The sequence below is a fragment of the Phasianus colchicus genome, chromosome 4 (assembly GCF_987193195.1).
Source record: "Phasianus colchicus chromosome 4, bPhaCol1.hap1.1, whole genome shotgun sequence".
NCBI lineage: Eukaryota > Metazoa > Chordata > Aves > Galliformes > Phasianidae > Phasianus > Phasianus colchicus.
Genome location: NC_143439.1, coordinates 17700467 through 17720749, shown reverse-complemented (window position 1 = coordinate 17720749; position 20283 = coordinate 17700467). Strand labels below are relative to the sequence as shown.

General features: G+C 35.7%; 1 protein-coding gene across 5 annotated transcripts in view; it reads right to left on the bottom strand.

The window, feature by feature from the left end:
• CCSER1 (coiled-coil serine rich protein 1) overlaps window positions 1-20283 on the bottom strand; it is a 613005-nt gene that overhangs the window by 2362 nt on the left and 590360 nt on the right. The window lies entirely within an intron of this gene.

The following is a 20283-nucleotide window of genomic DNA, read 5'->3' as shown; positions in this document are numbered from 1 at the left end:
CAGAGTAGTAATTTTACTTGAACTGTCTGAAAAAAAGTACAATGTAAGAATTCCAGCATGCTAATAACTTTTGATTTGCTTGTGAATATGCAGACACTGGTACTTTTAAAAAGTAAGGGCAATTTATCTGCCAAGCCACATCACCTTAGATTTCTATGTTGTGTGATATTTCATTCTGACCTCTGAAAACCTAACTGGGAAGGATATAATTGGCCTGTGGGATTACATTTAATTATTCTCTCATGCATTTAGTACATACATATTGTTGGAGTCTAAGTAAATTGTAGATGGAAAAACATTAGTAGAGTTGAAGCAAGATTTTTCCTGTTCAGTGACTGTAATGGTAACTTCACAGGGAGATATGTTTCTGGCTGAGGAATTGTAGTAGTGAAGCCACAAATGTTCAGAAGCCTAGTGCCTGGAGGAACTTGAACTTTGAGCCTACATGGCTTCATAAGAAAGCTCCATCTCTCTATAAATTTTTGCAAACAATATATGACACCAATTTGCCCAATAAAGCTTAAATACTTGGAAGCTGTGTTTAAACAAGTTTCAAAAGTTGTTGATGTAACCTACTTAAAATCTGTTATCTCTGCAGTTATGTGAGGATAGATTCTAATAATAGTATCAATTGTACTTTATTTTCTAAGCTATTTTGGAATATGTGTTTTCCCTTGTTTTATTCCTGTCACTCTTACTGACAAAACCACCAAGTTCTACCATTCATATGGAAAAAATAATAATAATAATAAAAAAAAATTACAATATACAAGCTTTCTGCAACAGAACTCTGACAGTACACAATAGCAGCTTCTTGACATTTACATTGCTATATGGGCTCAGACACTGCAGAACAAAGCTGAAAGAATCAAAAACACTCCCAATCATTACAACAATATTTTGCTAAAAAAAAAGTACTTCAGGATGCTTCCATGAAACTTATATATTGTTCCAGGACAATCTGTACCACTCTACCTGCATTTCTTTTTTTAAGCAGTGCAGAAGAAGGATAAAAATCAACATTAATCGTGTGTAACCTTTTTGTTTTAATTGTGTAGTCATGCTAATGGGCCTTCTTCAAAACAGATTCAAAAGTACGCTTCAATACAAATACTGGTGTACATTTTAGACATCAGAAACAGCAGTTTTGAGAAAGATCAATACTGGCATAATGTTTTTCCTTTTAATTCAGTACTGATTGTGTCCAGAGTAAAAAATGGGAGTAGAACTCTTCTGAAAAGTATTGCTTAGATTTTCTTGCCTGAAGCACACAGATGTTGAGATGAAATTCAGTTTAATTCCTAGGGAATTGTTCCTGGGGAAACTTAAGTTCAATAACTTCCCCCCCCCCACCACCCTTATGCCAGTAAATAACATCTTCCTACTGGGACAAGAGATTCAAATTCAATGCCCTGCCAAAAAATACATATGCTTGTAGTAAGAGTGTGTTTCTCAAGTTACCATATGTCAACCTATGCCTTCTGTTAACTGAAACACTGTTGTCCATTCCACAACAGTTATACAAATTGTAAGAACACCAATGTATCTAAGTCTGCCCCTATAGCTAATAAATGTATTTCATGAAAGCAAAATAAAACATTAAAGATGTTGGACTTCCGCATTCTTGAATATTGTTTGGAGCTTTTATTAAACAATATTTCCTTTCATATTCTGAGAACTATACTTCTTCAATAATAAAACAAAAAAACAAGTCTTGAGGAGCTGCTTCTGTAAATGAAGTTATTTAAACTGTTCCCCAATGTAAGGAATCCACTATGACATAGGAGTAATCAAAGTGGTGAGAAATACGAAATATATGTTAACATACTTATGTATCATAGAATTCTTCTAGTCTGTTCTTCACTTCTGGCCAGGATCAGCTTAACTCCATATTGTTCTTGATTTATTTTTTAAGTAGCTAGTAAAAAATATCATCAATATAATGTCTACTTTTCCCTCAGATATCCTTTTCCACAACATTATTCTTACTTTTAAGAAAGGTATTCCTAATGTCTAAACAAAATCACACTGACTGCAATACTATTTCTTCTATTTCTTCTATATCTTCCATCTATCATGGAAATGAAGAAAGAGTTACCGTTTTATTTTTGAGTAACTATTTTTGTCTTTGAAGAATGCTATCAAGCTACCTCTTGCTCTTCCCTCCTCTAGAATTTAAAATATTATATCGATCTTTTATTTTTGTCTTCTAGATCTGAGACACCCTCACTTGCCTTCAGTATAGTAATTACTTATTTTCAGTAAATCAACATTTTTTTCTTGAAGTAGATAGTTCAAGAATACAGCACTTAAAGTAATCCCTTGATCGCCTGGCTAGCCACAACTGTTCCAAGACTTTTACATATAAAATTATTTCAAAGTTGTTCAACTGATTGTCATCATATAGCCATATTTTTTCCTTTGTCTTTGTTGCATCTCATTATTTTTCTCTCTTATCTTTTGTCCAATATATCATTCTGTATTTTGGTTTTATTCATTAACATGTTTTCTATCCTGCCCAACTTCATGCCATCTGTAAATGTAAGAAATTTTTTTTCTCTAGTCCATACCATAAAACCCTATTTATTATAACCTACTGTTTTAACATTGGGTAAGTAATATCCAATAATAGTTCTCCAATTTGTTCTGTATTTGTTTCATTTAGTCTGCACAGTATGTTTATAAAACAATGTCAAAAGCCTGACTAAAAGCAAGAAGTCTGTCAACTACAGCTATTTTTTTCTAGCCAGAAGGCCTGCTACCATTCTGCTGAATGAAATTAGATTGGTTTGGCAATTCATCTGATTTGTTATCAATGTTGGCTCTTGTTCTTGTTTTCTTCACTGTGCTTATAAATACTTTGTTTAATTATTTGCTTCAAATATTTTTGGTTTTATTTTTTTAGAATTGGAGTTAAACTGATGGAAAACAAAATAATATACATATAAAATGAATCACAATCTTACTCCAACACAAAAAAATTGACACTAGTGTTGGACAGTGATGCTTCAGAGTTCCCATTTTGTTGTACATTCTCCAGGAAAAAGTTTAGGAATTAAGTGCTTCTCTTCTTACAGCTACTTTTGAAGTGCCTGCGAAAGCATATCTTATCCATTTAATCAGCTACTATACTTCTCCCTGCTTTCTTTCAGCTATGTTACTCAGTCAAAAATAACATGAGCCATGAATAATCAGAGTTTAAGCATTTTGCTTCTACTGGCTGTACTGTTGAATACAGAGGCTAGATCGTCCTAAGGATGGCTTAACAGTTAACAAAACAATAATTTTTAACAAGAGTATAGGAAAAAAGGTGTATGAGTTATACCAATAGGATACATTTTAGAATTAATGGAGAACAATCAACTGGTTCTGAAAATGAAGGGTGCAGAACATGTCCAAAAAAAGGCATATTTTTCAGTCTGGGTATCAGTAAAAATTAAAATATATGATAATAGTATTTTTCATATTGCTATTTTAACTCGATCTAGATTAAATACCCTATTGTGATTATTTGACACTGCAGTGTTTCTTTCCTCTGAAAGTGTTGTTCTGGATGATATATTTTCATTTTAGAAAACACATGCTGGATTTGTAAGTCACCAAAATATTGGCTTCAGGTTTTTGGCTGTTGTATGTATGTGTGTGCTACAGTCAGTGTGTACCAATAAATGTTTAATATATGCACATGGTGAGAGAAAGTCCTTCTCAGTTTTGTGAAGTTGCAAGCTGAAATTTCCCTCATATTAATCAATTAAACAAATATCAGGTAGTGACAAATTGACAGCCAATTTAACTAACTTTTAAAACAACATAAAAAATTTACAATATACTACAACACTCCAAGACATTACTTTGGCTTTGTCTCCAACAATACGAAATAGATGGTCAACACGAAATGGCAGAATCCTGCTGTCAGATGTATAGCTAGCTACAGAATTGAGAGAATTTAATAGAAAAATTGCCAAAAAGCATTTGCATTGTCATTCATGACAAATTACTGAAGAACAGCTTCTGATAAGGAAGAGAGAAAACAGTGGACTATGAGGAATCAAAAATCAACAAGAAAATGCTCCCCTCTCTCCAAAAATAATACTTTTCTCACTCAAAAATGACAGAAAAAGCATGCAATGACATCTAATCCTACTTTGAACTTCTTGTAAGTTTTCTTTCACTATCACTCAAACATTTATATGAAAACTACAGTATATACAGTTCAGAATAATTGCATTTTAATTTGCTCCTTGAAAAATGCTTAGTGCAAATGAGTTTTCTTGCTAGTCCATTTTTAAATTACTCAGAATAAGAAAAGAATCCCAGAAAGAAATGCAGAATAGTAGAAGTAAGACATAAAGCGTCACCAATATCAATGCTTCAGAAAAACTTGATCTTTTATTTTTAATCTATTTATCCTGTAAAAGTTTCATGCAAAATTCTCTGCATTGAACTTGCAGGTACCAACTGCATTCTGTAAAAGCTAGACATGAGCAAGCAAAGCCACAATCCCAGCACATCTGTTTGCCAATTTGATGGCTGAATCCTTGTCCAAAACTGAAGGTGGCTTCATGCCAACTGTGTTCTAGCCTATCTGAGAGCAGCTGCAGGGTTGTTGTAAACTGCTGCTTGGCAGTGCTCCAAGAAGCTGATTTGCCAGCTGGTGATTGCTGAGGCAAAAAAATCCATTCATCACTCTCCCTTTCATTTTTCAGTAGCTCAGCTAGAACCACCAACTTCTATGCCCCAGATATCCTCACATGCCACCCTATTATCTGCCTAATATTGAGCTCAGGAAATAGGCTGTTCCTCAGTAAGTCTGCATATGACACCAAGCTGGGATGAAGCGTCAATCTGCCCAGGGGTAGGAAGGCCCTACAGAGGGATATGGACAGTCTGGATCACTGGACTGAGGCCAATAGGATAAAGTTCAACAAGAACAAGTGCCAAAGTCTTGCACTTCAGCCACAACACTAGAGACTTGGGGCAGAGTGGCTGGAAGATTGTGTAAAGGAAATACGGCTGGGGTATTGATGCTCGGCTGAACATGAGCCAGCAATGTGCTCAGGTAGCCAAGAAAGCCAAAGGCATCCTGGCTTGTATCAGAAATAGTCTTGCCAGCAGGACCTGGGAGGTGATCGTCCTTCTACACTCAACACTGGTGAAGCTGGACCTTGAGTACTGGGTTCAGTTTGGGGCCTCTCACTACAACAAAGACATCAAGGCCCTAAAACACATCCAGAGAAGGCCAGTGAAGCTGTGAAGGGTCTGGAGCAGCTGAGGAAAGTGAGATCGTTCAGTCTGGAGAAGAGGAGGCTCGGGAGACCTTAGAGCTCTCTACAACTACCTGAAAAGAGGCTCTGGAGAGGTGGGGGTCGGCCTCCTCTCCCATGTAAGTAGCGATAGGACTAGAGGGAATGGTCTTAATTTGTGTTAGGGGATGTTCAGGTTGGAGATTAGGAAAAATTGCCCTGAAAGAATGTTAAGGTGCTGAAATGAGATTTCCAGGGAGGCGGTCAAGTCACTATCCTTGGAGGTGTTCAGAAAACGTTTAGGTGTGGTACTAAGGTACAAGGGAAATATTGGTGGTGGGTGGACTGTTGAACTAGATTATCTTGGAGATCTTTTCCAACTCTGGTGACTCTATGAGCCTGTGAAACGCAGCCATGAAATTTCTTTCAAACAATGTATTTTGAATACATATGTCATTCTGAAAGTAATGCCTCATTTATCTTCATGGAAACTACAACAGTTACAAAGAGCACAATAACACTATTTGATAGAGCAAATTCTCAGCTATAAAACGCTCTTTTTTCAACATAGTTACGACCATTAACTATGCATTTCTACCAGCGATGTGCAAGAGCCTGCCTTGTTACCAATATCAGCCTCTGACATTTTGGGAAAACATAATAAATTAAGAGAGATTACTTTTGGAACAGCCCTCATACAAGGGGGAGGGGGGAAAGGAGGAACTACCTCCTTTGATTTAAATAAGACAAGATTAAAAATTGTTTTAATAGTATAAAACATCTGGATCTGAATTTCATGATCAGATATACAAAACAAAAAAGTTCATGTCGCCTTGCTAAAGGAGTCTATTTCTCAAAACCAAACAGAATCTATTTCTCAAAAATAATAGTGATAAAAAAGGAGAGATGGATTTAACATTAAAATAAAATTTTGATCAGCATCATCATCAACCATTCATTAGGATACATTTATATGAGAAAAATCTAAGTATTTTTGGTTTTATTTCACGTTGATGCTAAATCCATGCAGACTGAACCGAAACCTGTAACTTAATGTGCCGGGGAAAATGTTTGGTTCATAAATGGTTCTGAGGATTACTCTATGAGAATGTCATTCTCACAACTTTTTCTTATATTACGATTAAAAAAAGAATAGCATTCAGCAGCTCACTTTCAAGTAATGAAAATTGACTACTCATAGAAAGATTCAGAATGGGACTTATTAATAAAAAAAACACTGATGCTGCCATTAATCACTTTCCATTTTCAGATCTAACGAGTGAAATATGACAAGAGTTAACAATAAGACAACGTTGCTGCAGGACATTTGAAAATGGATATTGCTGCTGACTATCTTGTGATAAAGTACTCATGTAAAATGACAGCAGAAGACATGAATTACAAAAACACTTCCCAAAAGGTACAGATTTTTAAGACACCAATGCCCAAAGGTAACTGAGAGTCTTAAATGCCTATAACGTAATTCTTCCAAGTAGAGCAACTTTCTTAAATACATCTTTCTGACAGCTGGCATAGAGAGTAAAACCAAGCAAAACACTCTCTCACCAGTGTATCCGTGTATCCTGACAACTAACTAACAACACTGTGTTTGAAGAACAAGGTTTTACCACCCCAAAGGATTTTTGCTTTCAAAGGTGTTAAAGGAAGTGCACTCCGAAGAGAGTAATTATTGTGACAGAAGCCTGAAGACTTTCTGGATTCCCTAAAGATTTCTACCACTTCCTTCTTTTGTGTTTGTGAGTACATAAGGCATACAAAATGTAGTATGAACTACATAGCATAGTAAAGCTCGCTTGTCCCTTGTCAGGTCTCAGCTGGACTTCAGCACCTTTTGAAGAGCTGTCTCCATTCCCAGCTTAGCCCCAAGTTCCTAAATCATAAAGCAACATAAAGAAGCCACGAATGACAACAACAAAGAAAAGGTGCTACATTTCTTCCAAAGGATGACGCCCTGCACGATGCTTTTGAATTTATATCCCCTTCAGATGCCTTTCAGGCTTCTGACAGTTTATGTAACTGCAGATCTAATTTACCAAAACACAGGTTAACTCCATGCTTTGGTATGCCAGATCTGTCACTATGTCAGCTCTTTAATTCCGCCACCACCTCACTATCATATTCACAGCTTCTAGCCTAGAGATGATCCAATACAAAATGCAATTTTCTTGCAGCAAATAATAGCTCCTCATTCAAGTCTCTTAAAAGCACTCTTTCATATTGATTTCAGCAGCACCTGGACCATAAGAGTAGCTTTTACAATCCAGATTTGAACCTACTGATGAACGGATTCCATCTTCTGGTAACATGTGATGCATGAAATAAACAAAGCTTGATGTGTCAAAGCATGGATCAGTATCAACAGGTTGTAGGCAAGAAACAGCTGCTGATCAGCCTGCAAGCTCTACTGCCATCAGTTACAGAACAAATGCAGGCAACATAAATCAAAAGCATTGCTCTTTCTCCCTTTCAGCTTTCTGCAGCATCTTTATTTACTCACTGAAAGCAACAATGTAGATGCTAAAATGCATGTTGTTTTCCTGTGATGCCCTTTTAATCAACAATCCTGCCAAATAACAGTGACCCAGAGTGTTCAGCTAATGTCCTGTAAAGATTTCTTGACGGTGACAATAGTACAACAAGTAGCCTGCAGAGTGCTGATTTAAGATATTCATCTTTTCAATCCTTGAATAAATTTAATTCTAATAACTAATAAAACACAGCTAAAGCAAAAAAGTGTAATTGTTTTATAAAGTAGGAAGAAAATAATGAAGAATTTTCAATAATGTACTATAAACTGCTACTCTGCATTCTCAATACTGCATTTCTAGGGCTAACTAGAAAATTCATTACTTAAACTAATAAAAACTTTTGCATACTACAGCTGTTTACAGTACCTTTCAAATTAAACATTTGGAACTTTGGAGCCATTCACCATTGTAGTCTTATTCTTCCACAAATTAGAAAAATCACTTAGTTACTGAGTACTCCTTTATCATAATATATGGCTTAGAATTCTTATAACAATAAAAATGCTAATGAAAATGAAATCAATACTGAGGATGCTTTAACAACATGACTACAGAACAGTAGTACATACTATGAGGTAACAAAATTTATTTTACTGAGTTCTTACCTAAGATATCCTCAAAATGAAAAAGTTTTTATGACATGGACTTTTCACACTGTGGGCATAGAGACAAAAGGGTGAGAAAGCTGCAAATCCCTAACTGGGGAAACATCCTGTGTTTAGTACAGATCAGCTCTCCAGTTCCAGCAACTCTTATGTGACCTTTTTTTTTTTTCTGAATTCATGCAAAAGTTTGCTTTTGGGGCATTTTCTTTAATGATATCCACCAACCCCCTTCAGCTTCTTTGAGTAGCCACAGCTATTGCAGGTAGAGATTAAGAAACTACCTTTGTTGAGCTCTTGTACATGTACTTTTGTTTGCAGGCAGTAGAATCTAGACTAAGGAGCCAAAGTTGCTCGTGGTCTTTTCAGCTTCCATTCAATGGAACTAGATTGACCCCATGTTCACACAGCATTTTGGGTTTCACTGCTTCTGTGCAGCCCAAGAATTAAGGGCCACATGTGCCATGCTTTTAGTTACAGTGGTATAGGAAGTCACAGGTGCCTACACTTGAGATCCTTTTGCATAACTGAAACCTAAATGAATGGATACTAAATGGCAAAGTGGATCCAAGGGAACACTGGGTCACTTCCAGAGACCATATTTCATGCAATATGAGCAGTGAAGTATGACACAAAGGTCCTGAGGAAACACTAAGAGAGCTTGCTCTAGAATTACAAGCAGGAAAACTGCACAAGTGCTAATTAGCCCATCTGAAAGATAGTGCTACTCATCTGACATTTATTGCTCTGCTAACACGTTGTTCTGGCTTTGCATGCTGAACTAGTACTTCTGCACAGCATCTGATGTGCCACGTGGACAAAATAAGTTGTTCCAAGATCTCCACCTTGAGCCTTATCTATTTTTCTATGACCTGCTTGCCTGAAAACTGTTAAGTCCATTCTAATCTCAGGTCTAGCATATGGTCACTAAAACTTCATAATCACACCTGTAGGTCATCTGAACCAAAAGTTAAAAATTAGTAGATGGCGATTACTTTTGATAACTAACTTCTTTTATATACACGCTTAGTTTTTTTTTGCTATAAACTTAAGTTCACAGTTATATAGTTATTTATTATCCAATCTTAATACCACCTAATATGATTTGGGAAGTGATTCTGCCCCACTTTTCTGCTCTCATGAGACCCCACCTGGAGTACTACGTCCAGTTCTGGGGCCCCCAGCACAAGAAGGACATCAAGCTGTTGGAGGGAGCAAAACCACAGGAGGGCTATAAAGATGATCAGAGGGCTGAAGCACCTCCCCTATGAGGAGAGGCTGACAGACCGGAGCTCCTCAGCCTGTAGAAGAGAAGGCTCTGGGGGAATCTTATAGTGGCCTTCCAGTACCTGAAGGGGGAAGGAAAGCTGGGGAGGGACTTTTTATAAGGGCATGTAGCAATAGGACAAGGGGAAACATTTTTAAACTGGAAGAGTTTAAACTTAAAAATTAGATTTGGATTTGATATTATTTACTGAAAAAATTATTTACGGTGAGGTGGTGAGACACTGAAACAGGTTGCCCAGTGAGGTTGAGGATGCCCCCTCCCTAGAAGCATTCAAGGCCGGTCTGGATGGGACTTTGAGCAACCTGGTCTAATGAGAGGTGTCCCTGATTATAGAAGGGGGTTGGAACTAAATTATCTTAGAGGTCCCTTCCAACCCAAACCATTCTATGATTCCATGCTGCTGTGATTTCCTATTGTTCCAGAAAAAAAAAAAAACAAACCACCACACACACACACACACAAAAGATATGAATTGTACATAGCCAATACCTTATTACATTACATTCTTCATCAACAAAAATTAAAAAAAAAAAAAAACTTTCATTAAAATGAGTTCCATAAAGTAACAACCTTACTTCTGACAGCAATGAGGCCTCAACATATAAGAACAATGAGTAAATTGCATACACTGACAAACAATGCTCAGCTACTGCTATGCTAATCAGTGACACTATCTCTCAGCTCAACATACAGTCTGCACAAGAGAAATCAAAGGACTAGAAAAAAGGGCAAATTGTATCCTGCTGACAAGAGGAGAAATTCTAATTATCCTTTAATTGACTTGACTCTCTATTTTTATTATAAAATTACTGACAGCAAGACATCCCTAAAGAGAAAATAATATCTATATAAGGGCACCTGTTCAAGGAATGAAATACCTCAGAGTAGCCAAATTTCTTTTATTTCTAAAATAAATGTCCACAACACATTTTTGTGGTCAGACAAGAGCATGATAATATACCTGCAAAGAACCCCTATCCTTAATTAGTCAAATTCAGTGTTTCCAACATCATGCAGAAATTGTTTAGGCCCCTATGATAGAATGAAGCGCTCCTAATCCAGAAAAATACTGATATTCTTAAGTCAGACAAAAAAAAACAACCATCAACTGTATGAACAATGCACTACAGAACAATGTTCAGTGAAACTGATTTCACCTAGGACAGAAGAAATGACACCTACAAAACTAAGCTGAGTGAATCATTCATGTCTAATATTTTAGGTATTGACAGTCACAGAAATAGGGAAAGAACAAATAGGATTCTCTTAGAACAGTGCAAACCAAGAGAATAATTTAACACCAGTAATTCAAACTCAAAGTCAACACCTACAAATAATTCTTTTTTTTTCCCCCTCTATCAAAGCAATTGACCCAAGAACGTGTTGATGTTATCAGTATGGAATTGGTTTTTATAGACTTTGTTTTCTCATATGGAAAGATCTTATTTCTCTTTTGTAAATAATTTTACAGGACACATTGCCACAAAGAGCCCACTAAAACAAATAAAATGACAAAGAACCCAACATGGCACAGAAATGTTGCAGTACAAAGATGCTGCTGCTGGGAAAATAAGCTTTTTCTATTTTATCTTTTTAGTCCTTATCTGGAAATATAAAAACTATTAATGTGGATATTTCAAATTATTCCGCATTTCAGTTTCTTGTTATCCTCATCAAAATCGTATTACACAAACACTGCAAAGAAAGAAAAAAAGTTAAAAAGCTAACAGAAATAAGCAGCCACTGAAATTTCTTATTCTGCTTTTCTTTCTAGGAGAACTGAAATTAAAAAAAAAATGGCAAAAACCATCCATTTTTCTTCTTTATTGTATAGCACAAAGGAAGGTTAGCAAGATCATATTTTGTATTTCATATTATACTTTTTATATTTTGTAGAATGCACAAAGGGAAGCATTTATGATTTCCTGTTGCAACATATCCTTTCATCACAAATGTGATAATTTACATTTTCTTTTCCTTACTGTCCTTACCATCAGTCTCTCACTTAAAAAATGTAATAGAGGATGATTTACTAACTTATGTTTAAATTTTTTCAGATGTAAATTCATGTTGTAATGCTGACTTACCAGTTACTGCATAATAGCTGCAAAAGTAGCCAAGAGTTTTAGGATTTTTTTTTTTCTACTGAACATCAGCTCAACTGTTAACCTTACTGTTTGCCATCCTATTTCATTAAGCATAATTTCATTGGAATCCCAGAAGTTCAAAATGTTTAAATGAAATCATTATCCCATTCAATCCACTAGCAAAACTTCCACTGATTTTACTGCGCAGGACCAGTACGTTGTTTTTTTCTTTTCTGACTACCATATGCTTTTGTGATGGCAATCTTTTATTCCTCCATCCACCTAAATTAAGAGTGTATGTAACAAACAAAACATATTCAAAAACAGTGTTCTGCAAAAAGATTTCTTAATACATTTTAAGAAAAATAACTGAAAAAAAGAAATATTTAACCTGATTAGCTGTCTTGCAAGGTGAATACTGATTGGCTAGAGCTGAATATCAAAGAAATGTTCTAGAATAACAAGGTATTTTGCCAGTAATAATCATAGAGATAAGAGGATAAGTAAGAAACAAAAGGCCTGGGATGTGGTTTAGGAAATTACACACACACATCAAGGCTGACGATCACTTTCTACTTTTTTTTTTTTTAAACACCCCACAGCCAGGACTGCATCTCTGTTCACCCTGTACATTGGCCCTAAATAGAAGCAGGAGAATTAACAGCTAAATTTGACAAGGAAAACAAATTTCTCCTTGAGTTGAAGTATTTGATCATCCTCACTGGCTTGCTGCCATGTCACTCCAGCAACAAGTAGCCCAGGCCTCTCCTGAGCAGAGATCTCCAATCTGAACATCAGACTTTCTACTGTAAGCTCAAATCACCATTAAGCAGAACTCCTTCATTCTGTTAGCACTATAAGTGTCATAAACTTTCTCAGTGTTTTACCCCACCAACCAAAACAAATTAAAACCTGTGGTTTACCTATAAATAATCCATAGTCAAAAAACTTGCCTTTTTCATTGAGAAGCCCCAACCCTTCACCTGACTAAAAACTTAGCTAAGCTAGCTAAAAAGGCACCATACTTAAGAAAGCTGGATAAGGACAACAAAATACTGCACATAGACAACGAAGCTGCCTTGGGCGGCATACCAGGCATGCCAATTCACTGAAAGATAAAAGATGGGTAATGCTTGAAATTCATGAAGAAAGACAATGTGCACACACACAGACACCCTGGGGGTTGATAAAAGATAGCCTCAGATTAGACTGACATCCATAAACTCATAAAAGCTTACAAAGCACACACAAGGGACTCCTGTAACTAACCCAAAAGCACATTTGAAGGAAGCTATGCAGGCTGCGCTTGCAGTGCATCCTAGATGATCATTATTTAGGAGAGCTTATATTACAAGCTGCTCCTATCTACTTTAAATTCTTGCCTCTCAGCCAGTAGCAAGCCTCTCCTATCACTTTCATAAGCCTTGTAGGAAACAGGGAGCACCATTATAATTCAGGGCACATGTCTGCTCCGCTGCCTCCAGGTGTCATTAGTGCATGCCATCTACCTTTCAGCCTCTCAGGCTGAATCTGGGTACGGGCTGGAAGACGCTTATTCACTAGTTTGGCAGTTCCTTGCTTTGGTCCCAAACTAAGGACTTCCTCAGCTATTGAAACAAGCTAAGGAGTAAAAACAGGTGTACTGATGCTATTCATGCCTATTCCTTCTGGGTGTGCTGAAAAAGCACTCTTTTCTCAGAAAAATCAAGCAGAAATTTCAGTAACTCGAGTCATGAACATTTCCAGATCAAGTAGGGCTAAAAATAATGAGTATATTGGGCACTGGAGCACAACTGAGCATATTCATCCAAACATATATCTAATTTACTGCTGCCAGGATAGTGCTGAAATCACATTTCCCTGCAATTGGCTGAACAACAGCATGCAGAGCCACTACTCACCTTAGGAAAATGTGAGCAGTAGGATGCATACCAACAGCTACCTATCACATGAAATAACCAGTTTTATTTCCTGTGGTAAGTAGCTACCACATAAAAGGCAGCTCACCTCCCCAGGCCAAACAGGCTAGCTAGTGATTTGTGGCTTTTCATGCAGAAACAATTAGACACCTCTTAGCAGACAAACTCCCATGCAGTGCAATGGTAAGGAAGGAGACTAAACACAGAAGCTCTATCACCAAACCTGATTGCCCTAAACCTGCAACACAGCCTAATTTTCTCAGCCACCAAGCAGCTGTTTCAGTATAGTATGCATAGTATGTTTCTGCTTTGAGGAAATTCATGCTTAAGCAGCATCACTCTGTCATCTTTCTCTTCCTGACCCTTCTCTTTTTGCACTTACTCTTTTTCCTTGAGGTGCAGCTACATGGACGAGGAGCATGCAAAGCTGCTGCTATTCCAAAAATTGATTTGTTTAACATCACAGTGACAATAAAAAAAAAAAAAAAGCCAAGAGGAACTGTTGAATACTCCTGACTGCCAAGCTGCTTATTCCCCAAGCTCTGAAGCATTTGACCACAGGTGCCAGAAAAAGAAGAGATTACTGAAGGAAGAGGATCTTCTTAGAGCACTGCCATTTAAAAGCACATGTTAGAAAATAAATAGGAAGTGGCTGCTGTGGAAAGTAAAGCGCACTCTTTTTAGTATCTGAAGATGAATGTTAGAATGAACAGATAGAAATCTTTAAATGGGAAGAAAAATATGTCACATGCCTACACAAAAATGAAAAAGCTTTTAAGCAGCAAAAGTGTATATTCTTCTGACTCCTGAAGTTATTTAACTGAAAAATTGTCCACATGTAACACCTTTCATTTCAAGATGAAGCACCATTGCTTTCAAGTTTTAACAGCAGATTTTACAAAATTTATGTTAAAAATTCAACACACATAGTAAATGGAATTAGTAACCAGGATGACTCATTGTGAATTCTCATTAATATTAAATGTCCTCCTGAATGCTCTGATAGGGACATAAAATCTTTTCTTATTTGTTTTACCTTGTAACATTCACTAATCTTTATCTTAACAGGATTTAAGTCTCAAAGTATCCTCTTAAAGTAAGATCAAGCAGACTCATATGTCTGCATAAAGGAAAATAAAACTAAAAAAAGATATACACTGTATAAACATAGAAATTTTTATCTGTAAAAATACAGTATATATTCTTACAGAAAAATAATTACCGTTATTTAGGATCCTATTTCATGAAAAATATTTTTATTTGCTCCCACAAAGCTTTTGATATTAAACATTTTTTAAATAGTTTGCCAGCAAAAAAGCTCACAAATGCACAGAATTAGCACAGATATCAACAATCAGGAAAAAAAACCTATATAAAATTACAGAATCACAAGAAGCATCAGAACATGCCAGGTCAGATCTAATTCATGTATATGTGCAGATATTTGGATTTGTATATATGGACTCATAAAAGCATAGCTGTTCCATTCACAAAACCTATATATTGCACAGGTAATATTCCCATAATACAGCAAGAAAAGTTGACGTGATATGAGCTGAAACTGACTACTTTTGATTATATATAGCCAGTGTGAAAATTAAGTAAAAAGTACACATCTAACTAGACCAAAATGCCATGAACAAGACCCAATATATTCATTTATTTCTTTTGAGAAAAAAAAATGTTAATTTTCTAAGCTCTTCTGATTTAATTCTTAACAATTATAGCTATTACTAGTAGAAAGAAACAACAGCTTGACATTTTAGCATACAAAATGATTGGAAAAGGACATAGAAAAGTAAAGTAAGTGCTACTTCCCATTTGTGTTGTATCAGCAAATCCTGTAACTAGGCAGCATTAGTAGAGTTTGGTAATAATAACAGGTGATTTCCAGTGCTTGCATATTGCCAGAGGAAGATAAGGAGATGAAGCATCAGAATAAGATAATTTATAGGGGAGGGATGTTAAAAAAATAAAGAAAGAAAACAATTATAATGCCTTTATCTTACCAACATTTTAAATGCAAATTATAGCAAAAGTTATATATAATATTTTAAAGCCAATTTCAGAAATGCCCCATAATTAACAGCTATGTCTGCATTCTGACTGTACGCTCATATGATTAACTGTGATGATTATTGTTTCTGTTTCAAACAGAAGGGAAGCAGGATGTCTGCATCATAGACATCTCAAGATCATACTGAAAACCAGAGTAGGACTTCCACACAGAACAATTTAAACTTCTACTCTGGGTTGTCAGGGTTCTCTGTAAAGTACTATTATGGGAACCAAGATACCAAGACAAAAATGGCCACTACTATGGAAGCTAATAAGCGACACAACCTCATGTGTGTGTAAAACATATTAAGTATTTAATTAAAACTATATTAAGTTTTGCTCCTTTGTGTGTCATGCTTACTGTTTAACTTAGAGTACATGTTTCCTGCTGCTTTAGGGTAAGGTGGCCTGGCTCCCAGTTATCTTTCCTTCACTCTTTATGCCAGCATTAATGTTTGAGCGGTGTTGCTGTGGATTGGACAAGGAAGATGATGTGGCTAACAACACATCTTTCTAGTTACTCTACATGGAAAATTATTTTTCTGCCAGAATAGTTTCCTATGTGGTCGTACAAACAGTTTTTACTGGCACAAGAAAGGAAGCTAGAATTATCAGTCGGGGAGAGTAAGGAGAACAAACCTCAAAGGAAAGTGGGATAAGAAAACAAATTTGGTAGGCATCCATCTGCTCCTCTGCCTGAGGTCTGCTCCCAGGTGCAAGAAGTACTGTGCTCTAACGCTAGCAAATGCACCATCAGCACTTGGCCCTGAATGAATCCCACATATCTTCAGTGGCAGTATTGTTCCTGCTTGTAACTATCGCCTTCATTCCTGGCAACGTCACTGCCATCTTCACCCAGCCTGCCTGGCTTCTGGATTTGCTGCATTCTTCTACAAGAATTCTGTTCCTAGTTCTGTAGGAACATGCAAGCAGCTGCAAGTAGTTGCTTAACTTTCTCTTCCCACTTCAGTGGGAGTTATTAGCTTTGCAGTTCTACCAGTTCACCATCTAACTGTTCATTTTGCTGTTGCATTTACCCAGTTTCATATACAACTGCTTCACCATGATAAAGCCATAAAAATCCACATTTCTTAGGTCCTATTAGGCCATAAAATGAAAGCCATCACCACAGTAATTTTTCTTGTCTTAAGAGAAATAATGAAAAAGAGAAAACAATCAAAACTTAAAATATATTAATGACCTTTTATATTTTCTTTCTAGCATAAACATATTGCATTAAAGACACATTCACACGGTGTTTGTATGAGTCATACATAATCTCAACACACAATGTCCAATTGACTTTCACTGGGAGATTAGATTTATTCAAAAGCAGGCATAGGATATTACTCTGTATGGCGCCGTGTTTTTCTTGAACTAGCTGTAAACACGTTATGCTCTTATATTTTCCACGTTTTATTAAGAAAATGTAAAGACAAAATTTATGATTAAATTTAGGATATGAAATTCTTCAGTAAATGTTGCCTTGAGAACCTATTTACCATAGGAGGATATAAAAGATTCTTATCCATATTACGGAAGTGTCAGCTGCAAGGATGGTATCAGAAATTAGCTACTGCAGGGTCTCATCTTACAGCAGTTCAAATTTGATATTTTCCATTTGACTTTTTTCCTCATTTCACTTCTCCACTCATGTAACCACTTCCCCTTCTCTATAAGACGACTTCACAAACATTAATACAATTATTCTTGTGCCAATCACAGGAGAAAAGGAAGAATTATCAGCTTATAGGACATGACAGTTAAAGAAATAATTGATTATTTCTTAATTGTATAAAGGATCTTTTGATCTCAGGATTGACTCAGGTTTTCTGGACTCCAGTCCAGAAGAACACAGTTCTCTCCTCTTTTTTCTCTGAAAAACATATTGGCTTTCTGTAAAAGCATTTAAAATGTTTATCATTTGTTATCACAAAGAAAAAATAATGGAATTACTAATGCTCTTACACTGCAATACCTGAATTCCACCTGTTCTGGTTTTGCACGCATTTGTTATATTTAAAATGTGATTGATTTAAAATATCAGATTTTATTATATCATCTTCAACGTTATTCACAGACACATTAAACAACCTAGGACAAATAAATCAGCATCACTGCTTTGTTCTGTTTTACAAAAATTTTACAACTTTGCATTATTTCAATATTTTTATCTAGAGAGTGAAGATGCTAGATTTTTTTGCTTATCTGCGTTACTTATAATCAAGTGATGTAACGATTCAAACAAAGCCTTTTTCATAATTAATTTTTTTGTTTGTTTCTTTGCAGATTTCTGGGAGGAGATCTTAAAATTTAGACAAATGGTTGCAGATGGTGATGGGAAACAATATAGAAGATGAATGTTAGCTGTAGCTACATTTTATCCTTGAAAATAGAGCCTATCTAGGATTTAAGTCTTTTGAATACATTTATGCTTACAAAGAGAAGTTGTTCAGTAGATCTATTTCAGTAGTCAAGCATATATCTCTTATCTGAAGGTTTGAGGCTTGAAAGAATAAGCTTAAAATATTTTCTTCTTTATTTTTCTTCTTTCCTTTCTGGTATCTTTTGTGTAATGAGATATACGAGAGCTGCCAAAACCTGAAAGCATCAGGTGAGAATTTATTATCCCTTCTTCCATAGATAGCAGATTACTTAAAAATAAGAAATTATTTTCCCTCTCCATGATATAGAGTGAAATGTATATATTCAGATTTTATATGCAGATATTTTTTTTTTTAATCAAAGTAAGGTAGATAAATAAGTACATGGCTGTAATATTTGTGTTTTTTCAGCCAGATTGAAAAGTGGAAATCCTTGCTCACATCCCACATTCTCTATTATGATGGAAACTCAGACATTCTGTAGTGAGGAAATTGCCATGGCGGAAGAATTCTACAATCCTCATTTTTATTTCTAGTCTCTGAACTCTGCACAAAAGGAAGTTGAATGGTTTTCTGAGGCTGTTAAGAACAGTTGTATACAGATATGTGTATTCCTTATATTATCCTTGTATCTATTACATATTTATGTTCAAAACAATCCTAGTGGCTTACTACAATGCTACACATTTAAGTTACTCATTTTTTTAAAACCTTCTCATTTAAGACATAAACTTAGCCCTCCGAAGTTAGTGTACAACTCAATCAATGGTCTGAGCAGATTTGATAAAAAAAGATTTCATCCTGCCTTTCTAATGACTCATATAAATTCATAGTTATTTTCTACTACTTCTTTCATTCAGGAATCCTCTCCTGCCTGAAATAGGTAATTTCCATGCTCCATACCCAGCACTACTAACTGACACACATTAACATTAAGAAAAGATTTAAATAAAACGGAGAATGAAAGAATGAATCTAATCTAATCTATACTTTTAGGTGCAGTCATACAAAGTTCTTAAAGCAATGCTTAGGCTCACGTTCAGCCTTTAAATGATGCAACTTAGTAGTTTCTTACTAAGGACATTGGAAATTGGCCCACTAAGTACAGAGACCTCTGAATTAGGCCCTCAGTAATTGGGAGTTATTTCTGTACTTTGTAGCGTGTAGGGAGTTCCAGAGCACATTAGGTCCCTGCTGGAAAGAAGGCTCCTTAAAACTGTAAGTATATTGGAAACTTCAAAAGAGAATCTCATCTTGCTACTGTGCTTCTGCAGTGACACATGCCAAGTCAAGAAGACTTACCTATAAATGATAGCCAAAGTATCATTGTTCCCTTCAAATTAAACTTCAGTATTGACAAAATATACTATTACCACATGCCAGAAAAAGCAGAATGAATTTCAATGGAAAGAATATGCTCATTAAAGCATACTACATACAAGTAGAAACATTTCAAAAGATTTTTCTAATGACTGAGGCTTGAGTTTTGTCATATGAAAGTTTTGTCATATGAAAGTTATATTCTAACCCTTAAAGGAGAGGCTGGAGAAATTATAAAGAACCTTCTGCAGTTTCAGAAAGTTGGTGCAGCTCCAGCTGAACCTTTGAAATTGAGATCCCATTATTTGGTCTTTTGAAAAAAAAAAAATCACAATAAAATGTAATGACATAGTCTTCAAACTGATTTGGATTTAAATACTAAGTCCTAGGGACTCTATATAAACTTTTTTAAAAAGCTATTATTTCCTATTGTTGTTATTGAAGCTAATTAATTTGTAACAGAAAGGCATTTTAATTTTCTTAAAAGTATTCACAAAGTTACTTGTTCTCTTATAAACTATTTCAATCCTTATGGAAGCAAAGGGAAGAAACAAATTGATTTTGCTGGGCTTGGTTCAAAATTCAAGTGACTTGTAATTCTTTGGTTTTCATTTCTTCCTTTTCCTTCAGTACAGACAGCAATGGAACAAGCAAAGACTGCATAACGCAGAACATAACAATCTGTTAGACTCAATATAAATACAGAATCACCCTTGCAGTGAAAATTGGTGTTCTTCTCTAATTTTACAGCACAAGGCAGTCATTGTGCCTTATATGGAAACATAGTTGCCTGAAGAAGATATTAAATCCTTAGGTTGTGGGGGCTGCTTGGC